General features: G+C 36.7%; 19 non-coding genes across 19 annotated transcripts; all 19 read left to right on the top strand.

Moving 5' to 3' along the window:
• Positions 1-46: 46 nt before the first annotated feature.
• On the top strand, positions 47-117 carry trnag-gcc (transfer RNA glycine (anticodon GCC)). The gene has a single exon. It is a non-coding gene; the product is annotated as a tRNA-Gly (tRNA).
• Positions 118-679: 562 nt separating this feature from the next.
• Positions 680-750, top strand: trnag-ccc (transfer RNA glycine (anticodon CCC)). The gene has a single exon. It is a non-coding gene; the product is annotated as a tRNA-Gly (tRNA).
• A 253-nt stretch (positions 751-1003) lies between these two features.
• On the top strand, positions 1004-1074 carry trnag-ccc (transfer RNA glycine (anticodon CCC)). The gene has a single exon. It is a non-coding gene; the product is annotated as a tRNA-Gly (tRNA).
• Positions 1075-1327: 253 nt separating this feature from the next.
• On the top strand, positions 1328-1398 carry trnav-uac (transfer RNA valine (anticodon UAC)). Its single transcript has one exon. It is a non-coding gene; the product is annotated as a tRNA-Val (tRNA).
• Positions 1399-1974: 576 nt separating this feature from the next.
• On the top strand, positions 1975-2045 carry trnag-gcc (transfer RNA glycine (anticodon GCC)). Its single transcript has one exon. It is a non-coding gene; the product is annotated as a tRNA-Gly (tRNA).
• A 238-nt stretch (positions 2046-2283) lies between these two features.
• On the top strand, positions 2284-2354 carry trnag-ccc (transfer RNA glycine (anticodon CCC)). Its single transcript has one exon. It is a non-coding gene; the product is annotated as a tRNA-Gly (tRNA).
• A 253-nt stretch (positions 2355-2607) lies between these two features.
• On the top strand, positions 2608-2678 carry trnag-gcc (transfer RNA glycine (anticodon GCC)). Its single transcript has one exon. It is a non-coding gene; the product is annotated as a tRNA-Gly (tRNA).
• An 884-nt stretch (positions 2679-3562) lies between these two features.
• Positions 3563-3633, top strand: trnag-ccc (transfer RNA glycine (anticodon CCC)). The gene has a single exon. It is a non-coding gene; the product is annotated as a tRNA-Gly (tRNA).
• A 238-nt stretch (positions 3634-3871) lies between these two features.
• Positions 3872-3942, top strand: trnag-gcc (transfer RNA glycine (anticodon GCC)). Its single transcript has one exon. It is a non-coding gene; the product is annotated as a tRNA-Gly (tRNA).
• A 238-nt stretch (positions 3943-4180) lies between these two features.
• trnag-gcc (transfer RNA glycine (anticodon GCC)) lies at positions 4181-4251 on the top strand. The gene has a single exon. It is a non-coding gene; the product is annotated as a tRNA-Gly (tRNA).
• A 578-nt stretch (positions 4252-4829) lies between these two features.
• trnag-gcc (transfer RNA glycine (anticodon GCC)) lies at positions 4830-4900 on the top strand. The gene has a single exon. It is a non-coding gene; the product is annotated as a tRNA-Gly (tRNA).
• A 238-nt stretch (positions 4901-5138) lies between these two features.
• Positions 5139-5209, top strand: trnag-gcc (transfer RNA glycine (anticodon GCC)). Its single transcript has one exon. It is a non-coding gene; the product is annotated as a tRNA-Gly (tRNA).
• Positions 5210-5447: 238 nt separating this feature from the next.
• On the top strand, positions 5448-5518 carry trnag-gcc (transfer RNA glycine (anticodon GCC)). Its single transcript has one exon. It is a non-coding gene; the product is annotated as a tRNA-Gly (tRNA).
• A 254-nt stretch (positions 5519-5772) lies between these two features.
• trnag-ccc (transfer RNA glycine (anticodon CCC)) lies at positions 5773-5843 on the top strand. Its single transcript has one exon. It is a non-coding gene; the product is annotated as a tRNA-Gly (tRNA).
• Positions 5844-6096: 253 nt separating this feature from the next.
• trnag-gcc (transfer RNA glycine (anticodon GCC)) lies at positions 6097-6167 on the top strand. The gene has a single exon. It is a non-coding gene; the product is annotated as a tRNA-Gly (tRNA).
• Positions 6168-6405: 238 nt separating this feature from the next.
• On the top strand, positions 6406-6476 carry trnag-gcc (transfer RNA glycine (anticodon GCC)). Its single transcript has one exon. It is a non-coding gene; the product is annotated as a tRNA-Gly (tRNA).
• A 254-nt stretch (positions 6477-6730) lies between these two features.
• Positions 6731-6801, top strand: trnag-gcc (transfer RNA glycine (anticodon GCC)). The gene has a single exon. It is a non-coding gene; the product is annotated as a tRNA-Gly (tRNA).
• A 1754-nt stretch (positions 6802-8555) lies between these two features.
• trnag-ccc (transfer RNA glycine (anticodon CCC)) lies at positions 8556-8626 on the top strand. The gene has a single exon. It is a non-coding gene; the product is annotated as a tRNA-Gly (tRNA).
• Positions 8627-8879: 253 nt separating this feature from the next.
• On the top strand, positions 8880-8950 carry trnag-gcc (transfer RNA glycine (anticodon GCC)). The gene has a single exon. It is a non-coding gene; the product is annotated as a tRNA-Gly (tRNA).
• Positions 8951-12145: the final 3195 nt, after the last annotated feature.

Below are 12145 nucleotides of genomic sequence, written 5' to 3'. Positions count from 1 at the left end.
TCAACACAGCAAATTAAATCTTTTAACATGGATTTTCAGTTTCAAAGCATTGATGGTTCAGTGGTAGAATTTTCGCTTGCCATGCGAGAGGCCTGGGTCCGATTCCCAGTCAGTGCAGTCCATTTTGAATGCCTGAAGCCAGAATAACAATTGACAATGCTCAATCAAGAAAACAATCTTTCTCAAAGTTTGTTAAACTAGATTTTCAAAGCAACCTTCCAACTTTGATAGTTTACGATTGATATATTGGATTTGAAGTCATAACGTAATAATATTGCCTTCTACTTTCGAATTTTAACAAAGGTGACCTTTAACCTGTACATTCAACGCAGCAAATTAAATCTTTTAACATGGATTTTCAGTTTCAAAGCATTGTTGGTTCAGTGGTAGAATTCTCGCTTGCCATGCGAGAGGCCTGGGTCCGATTTCCAGTCAATGCAGTCCATTTTGAATGCCTGAAGCCAGAATAACAATTGACAATGCTCAATCAAGAAAAACAATCTTTCTCAAAGTTTGTTAAACTAGATTTTCAAAGCAACCTTCCAACTTTGATAGTTTACGATTGATACAATTGATTTGAAGTCATAACGTAATATTTAGAATTATAACAAAGGTGACCTTTAACCTGTATATTCAACACAGCAAATTAAATCTTTTAACATGGATTCTCAGTTTCAAAGCATTGATGGTTCAGTGGTAGAATTCTCACTTCCCATGTGAGAGGCCTGGGTCCGATTCCCAGTCAATGCAGTCCATTTTGAATGCCTGAAGCCAGAATAACAATTGACAATGCTCAATTATAGAAAACAATCTTTCTCAAAGTTTGTTAAACTAGATTTTCAAAGCAACCTTCCAACTTTGATAGTTTACGATTGATACAACTGATTTGAAGTCATAACGTAATAATATTGCCTTCTACTTTAGAATTTTAACAAAGGTGACCTTTAACCTGTACATTCAACACAGCAAATTAAATCTTTTAACATGGATTTTCAGTTTCAAAGCATTGATGGTTCAGTGGTAGAATTCTCACTTCCCATGTGAGAGGCCTGGGTCCGATTCCCAGTCAATGCAGTCCATTTTAAATGCCTGAAGCCAGAATAACAATTGACAATGCTCAATTATAGAAAACAATCTTTCTCAAAGTTTGTTAAACTAGATTTTCAAAGCAACCTTCCAACTTTGATAGTTTACGATTGATACAACTGATTTGAAGTCATAACGTAATAATATTGCCTTCTACTTTAGAATTTTAACAAAGGTGACCTTTAACCTGTACATTCAACACAGCAAATTAAATCTTTTAACATGGATTTTCAGTTTCAAAGCATTGATGGTTCAGTGGTAGAATTCTCACTTTACATGTGAGAGGCCTGGGTCCGATTCCCAGTCAATGCAGTCCATTTTGAATGCCTGAGGCCAGAATAACAATTGATAATACTCAATTATAGAAAACAATATTTCTCAAAGTTTGTTAAACTAGATTTTCAAAGCAACCTTCCAACTTAGATAGTTTACGATTGATACAATTGATTTGAAGTGATAATGTAATGATATTGCCTTCTACTTTAGAATTTTAACAAAGGTGACCTTTAACCTGTACATTCAACACAGCAAATTAAATCTTTTAACATGGATTTTTAGTTTCAAAGCATTGATGGTTCAGTGGTAGAATTCTCGCTTGCCATGCGAGAGGCCTGGGTCCGATTCCCAGTCTATGCAGTCCATTTTGAATGCCTGAAGCCAGAATAACAATTGACAATGCTCAATCAAGAAAACAATCTTTCTCAAAGTTTGTTAAACTAGATTTTCAAAGCAACCTTCCAACTTTGATAGTTTACGATTGATACAACTGATTTGAAGTCATAACGTAATAATATTGCCTTCTACTTTAGAATTTTAACAAAGGTGACCTTTAACCTGTACATTCAACACAGCAAATTAAATCTTTTAACATGGATTGTCAGTTTCAAAGCATTGATGGTTCAGTGGTAGAATTCTCGCTTGCCATGCGAGAGGCCTGGGTCCGATTCCCAGTCAATGCAGTCCATTTTGAATGCCTGAAGCCAGAATAACAATTGACAATGCTCAATCAAGAAAACAATCTTTCTCAAAGTTTGTTAAACTAGATTTTCAAAGCAACCTTCCAACTTTGATAGTTTACGTTTGATACAATTGATTTGAAGTCATAACGTAATATTTAGAATTTTAACAAAGGTGACCTTTAACCTGTACATTCAACACAGCAAATTAAATCTTTTAACATGGCTATACAGTTTCAAAGCATTGATGGTTCAGTGGTAGAATTATCACTTCCCATGTGAGAGGCCTGGGTCTGATTCCCAGTCAATGCAGTCCATTTTGAATGCCTGAGGCCAGAATAACAATTGATTATACTCAATTATAGAAAACAATATTTCTCAAAGTTTGTTAAACTAGATTTTCAAAGCAACCTTCCAACTTAGATAGTTTACGATTGATACAATTGATTTGAAGTCATAATGTAATGATATTGCCTTCTACTTTAGAATTTTAACAAAGGTGACCTTTAACCTGTACATTCAACACAGCAAATTAAATCTTTTAACATGGATTTTCAGTTTCAAAGCATTGATGGTTCAGTGGTAGAATTCTCGCTTGCCATGCGAGAGGCCTGGGTCCGATTCCCAGTCAATGCAGTCCATTTTGAATGCCTGAAGCCAGAATAACAATTGACAATGCTCAATCAAGAAAACAATCTATCTCAAAGTTTGTTAAACTAGATTTTCAAAGCAACCTTCCAACTTTGATAGTTTACGATTGATACAACTGATTTGAAGTCATAACGTAATAATATTGCCTTCTACTTTAGAATTTTAACAGAGGTGACCTTTAACCTGTACATTCAACACAGCAAATTAAATCTTTTAACATGGATTTTCAGGTTCAAAGCATTGACGGTTCAGTGGTAGAATTCTCTCTTGCCATGCGAGAGGCCTGGGTCCGATTCCCAGTCAATGCAGTCCATTTTGAATGCCTGAAGCCAGAATAACAATTGACAATGCTCAATCAAGAAAACAATCTTTCTCAAAGTTTGTTAAACTAGATTTTCAAAGCAACCTTCCAACTTTGATAGTTTACGATTGATATAATGGATTTGAAGTCATAACGTAATAATATTGCCTTCTACTTTCGAATTTTAACAAAGGTGACCATTAACCTGTACATTCAACACAGCAAATTAAATCTTTTAACATGGATTTTTAGTTTCAAAGCATTGATGGTTCAGTGGTAGAATTCTCGCTTGCCATGCGAGAGGCCTGGGTCCGATTCCCAGTCAATACAGTCCATTTTGAATGCCTGAAGCCAGAATAACAATTGACAATGCTCAATCAAGAAAACAATCTTTCTCAAAGTTTGTTAAACTAGATTTTCAAAGCAACCTTCCAACTTTGATAGTTTACGATTGATACAATTGATTTGAAGTCATAACGTAATATTTAGAATTTTAACAAAGGTGACCTTTAACCTGTACATTAAACACAGCAAATTAAATCTTTTAACATGGATTTTCAGTTGCAAAGCATTGATGGTTCAGTGGTAGAATTCTCACTTCCCATGTGAGAGGCCTGGGTCCGATTCCCAGTCAATGCAGTCCATTTTGAATGCCTGAAGCCAGAATAACAATTGACAATGCTCAATCAAGAAAACAATCTTTCTCAAAGTTTGTTAAACTAGATTTTCAAAGCAACCTTCCAACTTTGGTAGTTTACGTTTGATACAATTGATTTGAAGTCATAACGTAATATTTAGAATTTTAACAAAGGTGACCTTTAACCTGTACATTCAACACAGCAAATTAAATCTTTTAACATGGCTATACAGTTTCAAAGCATTGATGGTTCAGTGGTAGAATTCTCGCTTGCCATGCGAGAGGCCTGGGTCCGATTCCCAGTCAATGCAGTCCATTTTGAATGCCTGAAGCCAGAATAACAATTGACAATGCTCAATCAAGAAAACAATCTTTCTCAAAGTTTGTTAAACTAGATTTTCAAAGCAACCTTCCAACTTTGATAGTTTACGATTGATACAATTTATTTGAAGTCATAACGTAATATTTAGAATTTTAACAAAGGTGACCTTTAACCTGTACATTCAACACAGTAAATTAAATCTTTTAACATGGCTATTCAGTTTCAAAGCATTGATGGTTCAGTGGTAGAATTTTCGCTTGCCATGCGAGAGGCCTGGGTCCGATTCCCAGTCAATGCAGTCCATTTTGAATGCCTGAAGCCAGAATAACAATTGACAATGCTCAATTATAGAAAACAATCTTTCTCAAAGTTTGTTAAACTAGATTTTCAAAGCAACCTTCCAACTTTGATAGTTTACGATTGATACAATTGATTTGAAATCATAACGTAATAATATTGCCTTCTACTTTAGAATTTTTTACAAAGGTGACCTTTAACCTGTACATTCAACACAGCAAATTAAATCTCTTAACATGGATTTTCAGTTTCAAAGCATTGATGGTTCAGTGGTAGAATTCTCACTTGCCATGCGAGAGGCCTGGGTCCGATTCCCAGTCAATGCAGTCCATTTTGAATGCCTGAAGCCAGAATAACAATTGACAATGCTCAATCAAGAAAACAATCTTTCTCAAAGTTTGTTAAACTAGATTTTCAAAGCAACCTTCCAACTTTGATAGTTTACGATTGATACAACTGATTTGAAGTCATAACGTAATAATATTGCCTTCTACTTTAGAATTTTTTACTAAGGTGACCTTTAACCTGTACATTCAACACAGCAAATTAAATCTTTTAACATGGACTTTCAGTTTCAAAGCATTGATGGTTCAGTGGTAGAATTCTCGCTTGCCATGCGAGAGGCCTGGGTCCGATTCCCAGTCAATGCAGTCCATTTTGAATGCCTGAAGCCAGAATAACAATTGACAATGCTCAATCAAGAAAACAATCTTTCTCAAAGTTTGTTAAACTAGATTTTCAAAGCAACCTTCCAACTTTGATAGTTTACGTTTGATACAATTGATTTGAAGTCATAACGTAATATTTAGAATTTTAACAAAGGTGACCTTTAACCTGTACATTCAACACAGCAAATTAAATCTTTTAACATGGCTATACAGTTTCAAAGCATTGATGGTTCAGTGGTAGAATTCTCGCTTGCCATGCGAGAGGCCTGGGTCCGATTCCCAGTCAATGCAGTCCATTTTGAATGCCTGAAGCCAGAATAACAATTGACAATGCTCAATCAAGAAAACAATCTTTCTCAAAGTTTGTTAAACTAGATTTTCAAAGCAACCTTCCAACTTTGATAGTTTACGATTGATACAATTTATTTGAAGTCATAACGTAATATTTAGAATTTTAACAAAGGTGACCTTTAACCTGTACATTCAACACAGTAAATTAAATCTTTTAACATGGCTATTCAGTTTCAAAGCATTGATGGTTCAGTGGTAGAATTTTCGCTTGCCATGCGAGAGGCCTGGGTCCGATTCCCAGTCAATGCAGTCCATTTTGAATGCCTGAAGCCAGAATAACAATTGACAATGCTCAATTATAGAAAACAATCTTTCTCAAAGTTTGTTAAACTAGATTTTCAAAGCAACCTTCCAACTTTGATAGTTTACGATTGATACAATTGATTTGAAATCATAACGTAATAATATTGCCTTCTACTTTAGAATTTTTTACAAAGGTGACCTTTAACCTGTACATTCAACACAGCAAATTAAATCTCTTAACATGGATTTTCAGTTTCAAAGCATTGATGGTTCAGTGGTAGAATTCTCACTTCCCATGTGAGAGGCCTGGGTCCGATTCCCAGTCAATGCAGTCCATTTTGAATGCCTGAGGCCAGAATAACAATTGATAATACTCAATTATAGAAAACAATATTTCTCAAAGTTTGTTAAACTAGATTTTCAAAGCAACCTTCCAACTTAGATAGTTTACGATTGATACAATTGATTTGAAGTCATAATGTAATGATATTGCCTTCTACTTTAGAATTTTAACAAAGGTGACCTTTAACCTGTACATTCAACACAGCAAATTAAATCTTTTAACATGGATTTTCAGTTTCAAAGCATTGATGGTTCAGTGGTAGAATTCTCGCTTGCCATGCGAGAGGCCTGGGTCCGATTCCCAGTCAATGCAGTCCATTTTGAATGCCTGAAGCCAGAATAACAATTGACAATGCTCAATCAAGAAAACAATCTTTCTCAAAGTTTGTTAAACTAGATTTTCAAAGCAACCTTCCAACTTTGATAGTTTACGATTGATACAATTGATTTGAAGTCATAACGTAATATTTAGAATTTTAACAAAGGTGACCTTTAACCTGTACATTCAACACAGCAAATTAAATCTTTTAACATGGCTATTCAGTTTCAAAGCATTGATGGTTCAGTGGTAGAATTTTCGCTTGCCATGCGAGAGGCCTGGGTCCGATTCCCAGTCAATGCAGTCCATTTTGAATGCCTGAAGCCAGAATAACAATTGACAATGCTCAATTATAGAAAACAATCTTTCTCAAAGTTTGTTAAACTAGATTTTCAAAGCAACCTTCCAACTTTGATAGTTTACGATTGATACAATTGATTTGAAGTCATAACGTAATAATATTGCCTTCTACTTTAGAATTTTTTACAAAGGTGACCTTTAACCTGTACATTCAACACAGCAAATTAAATCTTTTAACATGGATTTTCAGTTTCAAAGCATTGATGGTTCAGTGGTAGAATTCTCGCTTGCCATGCGAGAGGCCTGGGTCCGATTCCCAGTCAATGCAGTCCATTTTGAATGCCTGAAGCCAGAATAACAATTGACAATGCTCAATCAAGAAAACAATCTTTCTCAAAGTTTGTTAAACTAGATTTTCAAAGCAACCTTCCAACTTTGATAGTTTACGATTGATACAACTGATTTGAAGTCATAACGTAATAATACAGACACTCCTCAACTTACGAACGCAATTGGTTCCGAGCGATTGTTCATAAGTTGAATTTGTTTGTAAGTTGATTTAGTGCTATATTTTGTATTATAATTTATGTTTAAGGCCTATATAAGTATATTGAAGGTTTATATAAGTGCATTTGTATGTTTAAGGCTTGTATAAGTAACACGCATTGGTTTGTACTGAAAAAAAAAACATTTAATAAAATGGAGAGAATATGTACAGTACTGTAGAGAGAGAGATAGATTTATGTATTAGAAACTGGCCAAAAGAAGCGACCTAATGACGATTGCACAGTTTTCTTCTTTTTTTCATCATAAATGATGCAGTAGCACTGTATGGCATCATTCAATTGATTTGCAAACTTTGTGCAACGTTCAATATTTGGGTCCTGCTGCTCGATCTTTCTGTTTATAAATGGTACTGAATGTGCAACGCTCACCACTTTCTGACGCGCATCAAGCTTTGTTATTATTGCCACTCGTTTCAAATGAAATGGCTTGCCTCTTCCTTGCAACTCCCTCAATAGAAGCCTTTAGCTTTTTACCAGCCATATTCAATATTGGATGCATGAGATATTTAATGATACAAATGAAAAAGGTTCTTTGCACACTGGAGATACATTCACGCACTTCCGCATTGCAACGAAGAAGGTAGATGCTGGGTGAGCTGAGCTCTCACAGCGCCAGGCGTCGGTATTAGCGGCGGAAAGAAGTACTATCCGAAAAAGACGCGAAATACAAAATTGGACTTGCGAACATTTTTGGACTTAAACGCAATTTGCAGACATGTTCGTATGTACCGTTGTTCATAAGTTGAATGTTCGTAAGTAGGGGAGCGTCTGTATTGCCTTCTACTTTAGAATTTTTTACAAAGGTGACCTTTAACCTGTACATTCAACACAGGAAATTAAATCTTTTAACATGGATTTTCAGTTTCAAAGCATTGATGGTTCAGTGGTAGAATTCTCGCTTGCCATGCGAGAGGCCTGGGTCCGATTCCCACTCAATGCAGTCCATTTTGAATGCCTGAAGCCAGAATAACAATTGACAATGCTCAATCAAGAAAACAATCTTTCTCAAAGTTTGTTAAACTAGATTTTCAAAGCAACCTTCCAACTTTGATAGTTTACGATTGATACAATTGATTTGAAGTCATAACGTAATAATATTGCCTTCTACTTTCGAATTTTAACAAAGGTGACCATTAACCTGTACATTCAACACAGCAAATTAAATCTTTTAACATGGATTTTCAGTTTCAAAGCATTGATGGTTCAGTGGTAGAAGTCTCGCTTGCCATGCGAGAGGCCTGGGTCCGATTCCCAGTCAATGCAGTCCATTTTGAATGCCTGAAGCCAGAATAACAATTGACAATGCTCAATCAAGAAAACAATCTTTCTCAAAGTTTGTTAAACTAGATTTTCAAAGCAACCTTCCAACTTTGATAGTTTACGATTGATACAATTGATTTGAAGTCATAACGTAATAATATTGCCTTCTACTTTAGAATTTTTTACAAAGGTGACCTTTAACCTGTACATTCAACACAGCAAATTAAATCTTTTAACATGGATTTTCAGTTTCAAAGCATTGATGGTTCAGTGGTAGAATTCTCACTTCCCATGTGAGAGGCCTGGGTCCGGTTCCCAGTCAATGCAGTCCATTTTGAATGCCTGAGGCCAGAATAACAATTGATAATACTCAATTATAGAAAACAATATTTCTCAAAGTTTGTTAAACTAGATTTTCAAAGCAACCTTCCAACTTAGATAGTTTACGATTGATACAATTGATTTGAAGTCATAATATAATGATATTGCCTTCTACTTTAGAATTTTAACAAAGGTGACCTTTAACCTGTACATTCAACACAGCAAATTAAATCTTTTAACATGGATTTTCAGTTTCAAAGCATTGATGGTTCAGTGGTAGAATTCTCGCTTGCCATGCGAGAGGCCTGGGTCCGATTCCCAGTCAATGCAGTCCATTTTGAATGCCTGAAGCCAGAATAACAATTGACAATGCTCAATCAAGAAAACAATCTTTCTCAAAGTTTGTTAAACTAGATTTTCAAAGCAACCTTCCAATTTTGATAGTTTACGATTGATACAATTGATTTGAAGTCATAACGTAATAATATTGCCTTCTACTTTAGAATTTTTTACAAAGGTGACCTTTAACCTGTACATTCAACACAGCAAATTAAATCTTTTAACATGGATTTGCAGTTTCAAAGCGTTGATGGTTCAGTGGTAGAATTCTCGCTTGCCATGCGAGAGGCCTGGGTCCGATTCCCAGTAAATGCAGTCCATTTTGAATGCCTGAAGCCAGAATAACAATTGACAATGCTCAATCAAGAAAACAATCTTTCTCAAAGTTTGTTAAACTAGATTTTCAAAGCAACCTTCCAACTTTGATAGTTTACGATTGATACAATTGATTTGAAGTCATAACGTAATATTTAGAATTTTAACAAAGGTGACCTTTAACCTGTACATTCAACACAGCAAATTAAATCTTTTAACATGGCTATACAGTTTCAAAGCATTGATGGTTCAGTGGTAGAATTTTCGCTTGCCATGCGAGAAGCCTGGGTCCGATTCCCAGTCAATGCAGTCCATTTTGAATGCCTGAAGCCAGAATAACAATTGACAATGCTCAATTATAGAAAACAATCTTTCTCAAAGTTTGTTAAACTAGATTTTCAAAGCAACCTTCCAACTTTGATAGTTTACGATTGATACAATTGATTTGAAGTCATAACGTAATAATATTGCCTTCTACTTTAGAATTTTTTACAAAGGTGACCTTTAACCTGTACATTCAACACAGCAAATTAAATCTTTTAACATGGATTTTCAGTTTCAAAGCATTGATGGTCAGTGGTAGAATTCTCACTTCCCATGTGAGAGGCCTGGGTCCGATTCCCATTCAGTGCAGTCCATTTTGAATGCCTGAAGCCAGAATAACAATTGACAATGCTCAATTATAGAAAACAATCTTTCTCAAAGTTTGTTAAACTAGATTTTCAAAGCAACCTTCCAACTTTGATGGTTTACGATTGATACAATTGATTTGAAGTCATAATGTAATGATATTGCCTTCTACTTTAGAATTTTTTACAAAGGTGACCTTTAACCTGTACATTCAACACAGCAAATTAAATCTTTTAACATGTGTAATATATTGATAATGATAATTGCCTCGGGTTATGGAAGTGTGTTTAACCACGCCACCTGGAGCCGTGGGGTAGCACAGTGTAACCCGGACGTAGTAGTGTTGTGTGTCCGGTCTGTGTGTGCGGGTGTTGTTGGAGGTTTGCAATAAAGAGCTACACGTGTGTTAATCCTGGCTCCGCCGTCTATTGCTGTTATGGATATATTAACAGTTATATAATCTCCAAAGTTATTACAGTGGCGACGAGGATGGGATCCCTTTCCAGGCGGTAGGGATTAAAAGTTTCGGACGAGGAAATTAAGGCGTTACAAGGAGGTAACGTGACTTTGCAAACTAGCATTAGCAAGAGTTGCTAAGCTAACGGCGGCGCTGCATCATGGCCAGATTCTTTGGAAATCTCGGCGAATACGAAGAAGTTAAAGAAGATTTTGAATCTTACTTGGAACGTTTTGAGCAATGGATGATCATCAACGAAGTGGAGGAAGGTAAAAAAACCAACGTGTTCCTGTCTATAATAGGTGCAGAGGCCTACGGACTGTTGAAGGGCCTTTGCATACCAGAGAAGCCTAGTAGTCTCTCATATGAGGTGCTAAGTTGAAGATTAGCATCTCATTACAACCCGAAACCGCTGGTGATCGCGGAGCGATTCAAGTTTCAAAAGAGGAATCAGAGAGAGAACGAGTCGGTGTCGGATTATATTGTGGCGTTGAAGCAGCTATCCAGCCACTGCGAATTTGGTCTCCATTTGGACGAAGCAATGAGAGACAGATTTGTTTGTGGATTGAGAGTGGAAGCTATTCAGAGAAGATTACTCACGGAGCAAGATCTAACATTTAAAAAAACATGCGAACTGTCGTTATCCATGGAAATGGCATCAAAGAATACGTTGGAGTTCGCTAGCAAAATGGAAGAACCTGCCACATTAAATAAGATTGACCAGGAAAAGACAAGCAAAAGTGCGTGGAAATACCAACCAGCCACCAGCGATTGGAAAAGTAAAACCACAAGTGGAAAATTCAGACCACAGAGAAGAGAAAATCACCAATCCTGTTAGAGATGTGGACTAAGCAACCACGCCGCTCAGGAATGCAGGTATAAAGGAGAGACATGTTACAAGTGTTCAAAAGGAGGACACATAGCAAGGATGTGTAAAACGAAAAGTTGGCAAGGACACACACAGTATGTAAAAGGAAATCAAAATGAGACAACAGGAAGTGTGGATGATGAACGGTGGGAGTCATATCGCTTGAATGCCGTGTATCCCACAAATGCTGTCGGGAATTGGAGGAAGGAAATGACAGTACAGGTCATATTAGAAGGAACTCCTCTAGAGATGCAACTGGACACAGAGGCAGCTGTAACACTTGTTTCGGAAATAGTGTATAAGAAGCATCTCTCTCATCTGCCTTTGGAAGTAAGTAAAGTGCAGCTGTCAACTTTTTCCGGAGAGAACATTCCTTTGATGGGACAAGTGACGGCCAAGGTAAAATATGGAACCCAGGGTGGGGAGCTACCATTAGTGATCGTAAAAGGTGACAGACCAGCCCTACTTGGCCGTAACTGGCTCAAAAACTTCAAACTGGACTGGGCACGCATCTTCTCAGTTATACCAGCAAGGGGCGGTAACGACGCAGATGTGGATACAGTGTTGCAGAGACACAGAGCAGTGTTTGCTGAGGAGTTGGGCACTATTCGGAATTTTAAGGCCAACATTACAGTAAAGCCAAATACCAAACCGATCTTCAGGAAGGCCAGACCAGTGCCATATGCATTAAAGAATGCAGTTGAGACTGAGTTAAATCGCCTAGAGAAAGCTGGCATTATCTCAAAGAAAGAACATAGTCAGTGGGCCGCGCCCATAGTAGTGATACCCAAAGCAGACAAGTCAATTTGTATCTGTGGAGACTATAAGGTCACAGTAAATCAAAGTGTGGAAGAGGAGACCTATCCACTATCAAACGTGGAAGACCTTTTTGCCACCCTAGCTGGAGGCATTCTTT

This window comes from Stigmatopora argus, chromosome 8 (assembly GCF_051989625.1).
Source record: "Stigmatopora argus isolate UIUO_Sarg chromosome 8, RoL_Sarg_1.0, whole genome shotgun sequence".
NCBI classification, from domain to species: Eukaryota; Metazoa; Chordata; class Actinopteri; order Syngnathiformes; family Syngnathidae; genus Stigmatopora; species Stigmatopora argus.
The sequence above is the reverse complement of the archived record's forward strand: the minus strand, read 5'-3'. Positions and strand labels throughout refer to the sequence as shown.